The sequence below is a fragment of the Pteropus alecto genome, unplaced genomic scaffold (assembly GCF_000325575.1).
Source record: "Pteropus alecto unplaced genomic scaffold, ASM32557v1 scaffold25, whole genome shotgun sequence".
Lineage (NCBI taxonomy): Eukaryota > Metazoa > Chordata > Mammalia > Chiroptera > Pteropodidae > Pteropus > Pteropus alecto.
The window spans coordinates 9,234,487-9,241,936 of NW_006441955.1; positions in this window are offsets into that span (position 1 = coordinate 9,234,487).

The following is a 7,450-nucleotide window of genomic DNA, read 5'->3' on the forward strand; positions in this document are numbered from 1 at the left end:
TAAAATGTTTGCAAATCTCCAATTTCACGAGGGCTGACATGACAGCAAACACATGAAAAGTCCATAAAAAACTGGTGCTAGGACCCAAATTATTTTCCTGAAAGGTCAACAGATGGACAAGACATGTTCTTTATTTAAGGCTGAGTTCAGAGTATGAGGGAGTCAAGTGGCTTAAATTTAAATCCAGACAATAAAGGGCTCAGTCCACCATGGCTGTCTTAAAGCTCAATTCATCAACGTGGTAGTTAAAAGAGTGGATTTGGAAGTCAAATGATCACAACTCAAATCCTGGCTATGCCTCTGCTTAGCTAGATGACCTTGAGCAAGTTACTTAACCTCTCTAGGTCTCCTTCTACTCATCTTTAAGTTGGATCTTTATAGTAATTACCTTTCAGTGTTCTGAATATTGAATGTAATAGCAAATGGAAACGAATTATCACTGTACTTTCCTGGTATATAATAATTTCTAAAAAAAAAAAAATTAGTCGTTAATGTCATTCCTTTTATTTTTCCATGGGTATGAATGACAGTTTGTTTAATAAGACAGTTTCTTTCAGAACAACTTTGTTCCATCAGAGCCATTTCCTCCAATAAGCTTCATTGACTAGGCAATAGACAAGGCCCTTCCTATTATCATCTCACCAGTCAGAAAGTTTCTTAAACATCCTTTAGCTACACTCTCCTTCTGACATGATTTGATTCAACAGCCAACACTAGTACCTTTACTGCCTAGCTCATCAGCAAAATGGTTTTCCAGTCTTCCATCTTCCTCCCAAATTACATTTCCATCAAGAGTCCAGCATTTCTTGTGTGTTTCCTCACAGAAATCACCAGTGAGGTTTGGCCTCTCACATAAGTTTTTGCTTTACTGTAGAAACTGTGAATGATACAGTTAAGAATCCCAACGGTCACTCTTATTGATTTACCCTTGATTTTGTCCTGTGCTTTCTCACTTTTATAATTTTACATACCTTTACACATGCTGCATGCCCCTTCCTTTGGCCCACCTTTCCCCTTACCCTCTTTAACTGGCTGATTTCTTCCATGTCCTTCAAGATTAAGCTCATATATGACAGTATCCATTCATTCAACCACAAATATTATTGGAGCATGAATTATGTGCCAGACACTGTGCTAGGTGCTAGGGAGATAACGTAAGCAAAATAAATGAGGCCTCTGCCTCATGGAGCTTAGGGTCTAGAAGGCAGACAGACATTGATGAAAATTATCACACACAACTTTAGACCATGACAAATATGAAGGAAAATCCCAGGGTGCCGTGAGAGCATATAACAGGATAAAGGGTCAGGGAAAGCATCTTGGAAGTGACATCAGGCTGGTTTAGGTATCCTCCCTGTAGTTTTATATTAACCTTAGCCTGTAGCTATTGTTGCGTTCATCATGGTGTATTGTCATTTTATCTCTACTTGTTTCTCCCTCCTACTAACTTTTAAACTTCTTGAAGGCTGGTGAAGCATCTTATTCCCAGGGCCTGTTATAGGCCTGGCTCTTAATAGGGGCTCGAGAATTGATTATTAAATGATTTTAGTGGTTGTTGCTGCTGCTGAAAAAAAAAGATATATCTTTAAGGGTCCTTTGAACTCTAACATTTTTCTGTCAACCTAACCCAGGCTCAGTCCTGAAAATTCCAGACACTCTGCTACACACCCATGCTGCTGCCCACTTCCCCTTTCCCCTTTAATCATCCCATAGGAAGAGGTGCTGTAACTCCAAATTAGCCCCAGGGCAGCTCTCATCTGCTCTGCTGCCAAACTCATATCGCATTACATTTAATACATGTGTATAATGAATGCTGCACACATTTGGCAGTGCTTCTGTGCACTGTGTCATTATAAGCTGTATTGACAGCAAACAAGTCACATATTCTCCCTGCGAACACTACAGGAAAAAAGAACATATAATTTTGTTGTTGTTTGTACGTTTTTTTCCAAGTCACATTGGACACCATTTGCTTTTCATTAGAAACACCATGCTGACAATAAAATCACATATCCCCAACACAGAGAGAGGAGGAAAAGAAGCTGTTTGGGCCCCCCGTGAAGGGGAAGAGCAGTGGCATGGCCTTTGGGGAGGGGGTGGGGGTAGTAGAAGAGGGTGTTTTCTAGGGCTTTGGTGGCTTAGAACTCGTAAGAAGGGAGTTAATTTCCTGCCTTGTGGGATCTGTGTCATCATGCCCTGGAATTTTACGCCACTCAAGTCTTGTCTCATTTATTCATCCAACCATCCATGCATCCACCCAACAATGTATTTTGAATTGCTACATATTCTTTTTGGAATTTAGTTAGGGAGGAGTTAAGAATGCTAAAATATATTGAGCTCTTACTATAGGCATTTGCTACATATTTAATTTTCACAAAAATCCTATGAGGTCAGGGTTATTGACTGTTTCACAGATTTGATAACTGAGTCTCAAAAAGTTAGTGATTTGCTCCAAGTTACCGAGAGAGTAAGAACAGGATTTGAACCTAGTCTTATCTCATTATACAGAGTAAATAAATGAATGAATATTTACTGAATGTCTACAGTGTAGGCACTACCCATATTTCTAGTATAGGTTTGATATTGTAATTGCTTACACCCTTGGCTTCCCCCTAGGGAAACTCATTCATTTATTCACTTAGTATGTACTCAATGCTTTCTCTGTGCAAAACACTGTAAGTTTCGTGAGAGTATGGCAGATGCCTTAGTTATTCCTACAGTCCTAGGCTATAGCATAGTGCCTGGGACAGAGCAGAAATGTCAAATCTGTTGAGAGAGAGAGAGAGAGAGAGAGAGAGAGAGAGAGAGAAGTCACATTGGACACCATTTGCTTTTCATTAGAAACACCATGCTGACAATAAAATCACATATCCCCAACACAGAGAGAGGAGGAAAAGAAGCTGTTTGGGCCCCCCGTGAAGGGGAAGAGCAGTGGCATGGCCTTTGGGGAGGGGGTGGGGGTAGTAGAAGAGGGTGTTTTCTAGGGCTTTGGTGGCTTAGAACTCGTAAGAAGGGAGTTAATTTCCTGCCTTGTGGGATCTGTGTCATCATGCCCTGGAATTTTACGCCACTCAAGTCTTGTCTCATTTATTCATCCAACCATCCATGCATCCACCCAACAATGTATTTTGAATTGCTACATATTCTTTTTGGAATTTAGTTAGGGAGGAGTTAAGAATGCTAAAATATATTGAGCTCTTACTATAGGCATTTGCTACATATTTAATTTTCACAAAAATCCTATGAGGTCAGGGTTATTGACTGTTTCACAGATTTGATAACTGAGTCTCAAAAAGTTAGTGATTTGCTCCAAGTTATCGAGAGAGTAAGAACAGGATTTGAACCTAGTCTTATCTCATTATACAGAGTAAATAAATGAATGAATATTTACTGAATGTCTACAGTGTAGGCACTACCCATATTTCTAGTATAGATTTGATATTGTAATTGCTTACACCCTTGGCTTCCCCCTAGGGAAGCTCATTCATTTATTCATTTAGTATGTACTCAATGCTTTCTCTGTGCAGAACACTGTAAGTTTCCTGAGAGTATGGTAGATGTCTTAGTTATTCCTACAGTCCTAGGCTATAGCATAGTGCCTGGGACAGAGCAGAAATGTCAAATCTGTTGAGAGAGAGAGAGAGAGAGAGAGAGAGAGAGAGAGCGCGCGAACACGAGAGATATGAAAGGAGAAATGGAGGCAGAAAGGACTTCACCGTCTGGTGAGGACAGGCATGTAAACAGTGAACTGGGATGAATCAGGCTAAATAAAGGTATACATTATTTGCTGGTGGAACATTGACAAATAGGTGGTTAATGGCAACTAGAGAAACAATGTTTTACCAAAGAGTCACTTTAGCTTTCGCTAGTCATGAAGACTAAGAAGAATTTCAGTGTGTGAAGCATGGAGGGAATATTAGCAAAGGCAAGGAAATATGATAGTTGAGGCTACATTATAAGAGAGTATGTAATGTGGTAGGAATGTTAAATGTATAGACAGGCTGAGTAGGAAATAAAGCTAGAAAGATAGTTTGGAGCCATAACATGGAGAGTTTTGAGTTTCCTTCTATTTTATTCAGTAAGGGATGGGGAGGTTTATCTCATTAAGTTTCCTTTCACATGAACTTGTAAACTTTTCTTAAGAAAAGAATGCAGAAAGGTAATAGAGTTGGGTGAATTGAATAATTCAGTCATCAAGAAAATGGCCTTAGAGAGTCCTGAGTTCAAGTTCTGCTCTGGATCCTAGTAGGTGTATCACCTTGAGCAATCTAATTCTGTTCTCTAACTCCTTGACTCCTCACATGTAAAATCAAGATGATAGTATCTGTCTCATAGGTGGTAAGAATACATGAAATAAATATGGAAAAATTTCTAACGGTTTCTGGTATATAATAAGCTTTTAATAAACTTTGTGGATTATTATTTTTGATCATATTATTCTCAGCTACATGGGCTTAGATAACATAAACAGGAGACACTCATTGAGGAAGGAACATAGCATCCACAGTTTAGAAGTCTATTTATCTCTCCATCCAACCTTTATTGAGAACCTACAAATCATTTCCGGCATCATTCTATGAACTGTTAATACACAAAGGAGAAACACACAGTCTTGTTCTCAAAAGATCACAATCTTTAGGGGAGATAGACAAGTAAATGAAGAACTTCAATGAAGAAGACTAAATGCCAATGACAGACTACTAAAACTGAAGACTGCTGTGTGCTGACCCATGCATTGAGGAAAATTTCATCAGCTTTCTGAGATTCAGTGTCTTCATCTTTAAATGAGAGTAGAGGAAAATCATAAAATCTGATAGATTCTTGTAACAACTTGATGAGCTAATGTTAATTTAAAAATAACAACTGAGCACCTCACCTGGCTCACAAATGATCTTCAATAATTGCCTATTCAATGCACATATAAATTAGTATCATAATAGAGGTACATACAAAATGCAGCAGTGTTATATGGAGAATGAGCTAGAGTGGGATTGCACTGAAGGGACAGGGAAGAACTTTACGAATCCTTACTATGGCCTATCTTGACCAGTTATTTTAAAGAGGATGTGATTAATTAAATATAGCTGCAATTTTTTTTTTTTCAGCTTATTTCATTGAGACGGAGTCATTTTTCTGACCTCTTGAATCTGGGATGGATTTGACACTTGTTTTGACCATTAGAATATGGGTGAACTGACTTTTTGTGAGTTCTGGAGACTAGGTCTCGAGCGGAGGAATGCTGCCCTATCGCCACCATGTAAGGAAGCTGGTGTAGTTTACTATAGGACAAACGACCACCTGAAGAGGAAACGATGCAGCTCAGCCAACATCCAGCACCAAATACTAGACATGTGAGTGAAACCATCTTGAATCCTCAGCTCAGCCAAGCTGAATGCAGCTGCATGAATGAGGTCTGGGGAAACCAGCAGAGGAACTGCCCAGCCAATCCACAAAATCATGAGAAATAATACACTGTTGTTATATTAAGTCATTATATACACAAAGAAAGTGAATAAGCACTGTTTTAAGTTTAGGGCACGAATGTCAAGAGCTTTTAAAGTTTCGGCTTTAGGGCAGGGCCAATTGCACAGCACAGAGCTGCCAATTGAAATTCAGCATTGCTTAAGAATCATGGAGCCACTGGAGCTGTCCTAGGTGCTGACTGCATGCCTTGCCTATTTCCTGTTAATTAGCACTGTCCTAGGTGTGGACCACTTTAAGCCTTTCCTTACAGATAGTTTCTTGGTTGCACTAACCCACATTAAAATATGCCTTGCTTTGTTAAGCAACAAGAGACAGAGATAAGGTATTAATGTGCACTTGTTTGATCCTGAACAGTACCTACTATTGTTTACTATATTGTCCACTGTCAGGGCTGTGATGAATACTGTCATAAACAGCTGGGCGAATTTTAACTTAGGTATACCTGAATTGGGTTATATTCTCAAGCAGATGTGTTCCTTGTTCCCATGATGCTCTTGAAAGATCTTCCAATCCTGAAAGCCCTAATGAAACAAGGTATAGAGTTGGAAAATACCTGGTTTGAATTCAGACAGAGCAGTTTAGTTAAAAGTACAGCTTCTGGAATTAAACTAGCTGGGTTATCAGCTGTATCGCCTTGGGAAAATTTGGGGATGATAATAATACCCACTTTAGGGGGTTGTGAGAAATAAACTGTTTAAATATATATAAAGTATATTTAAATAAATATATTCAAAATATTTAGAAGAGGGCTCAATAAATGCAAGGCATTTTAATGAAGATGTAGAATGATAATTACAAGGACTAATTATAATGATAATTATAAAGATATGGTTTTGAATCCCAGCTCAGACACTTATTAGTTATGTGATCTTAACTTCACAAAGTTTTGGTATTTTCTTATATAAAATGGGGACATATGTTGTGATGATTAAATGAGAGAATGAGAGGGAAAATGTAATGCAAGACATTAAATAAGTACAAAATACAAGTGGGATTTTATTATCTTCTGGGGCTCCTTGTTTTCCTAAGACTCATCAGATCCTAGAATATTATGAGAGAGAGAGAGAGAGAGAGAGAGAGAGAGAAAGAGAGAGAGAAAGGAAGAGAGGAGGAGAGGGACAAAGAGAAAGAGAGTAAATGAATTCACAAAATCTGTAACAACAGACATTTTAAAAGTCACTTAATGAAATAATAGTAGATTCATGGAAATCATTCTAGGGTCCCCTGTGCCTTCTCTGTCAGAGAGAACTCTCTTAGTCCACTGCTTGTTGCCTTGCTGTTAAGAAGCTTTTGAGATAGATTAAAACAATAGCATCAACAGAGGTATAATTTTCTTCTATCCCTCTTTAATTAGCTGTGAACCACAAGGCTTTCCAAGTGGTAGCAGAATCAGGAAAGGCAGGAGGAGCAGAAACCTACCATCTGAGTTCCTGGGATAAAAAAGCACTTACTGGAAAACCATTCCGAGAATCTGGATAAAAGATGCTGGGAGTTTTTCTCTTGTCTCTTTTAAAAACAAACCTGTGTCCCTTGGCCCATTGCCAATTCCAGCCTGTAAAACTGGCATGAGTGTTTTAAGGATAGGAAGAAGAAAGTATAAATTTTAGAACTGTGGTAGAACACAGATGCATGAGACAGAAGATTTTTGTTTTGCACTGCCACAAACTACATTTTTTGTGTGTCCTTTAATTCTCAATCCTTCTGACTCTTAATATTTTTTATCTGTGAAATGGGGGTTAGGTTAGAATATAGCTTCTATTTGTCAAATGCCTAATCTTACTCGGTCTCACAGCAATGCTGCTGAGGTATTTATATGCCCAAATTTCAAATCAGGAAATTGAGACTTAGAAAGCTTACTTTTATCAAAGATACAAAGCTTGGAAATAATGGAACCCAAGAAGCCATGGATTTAGGTTTTCTGAATTCTTCGAGTGCATCATAAGGCCTATAATTTTTAAAACACCTT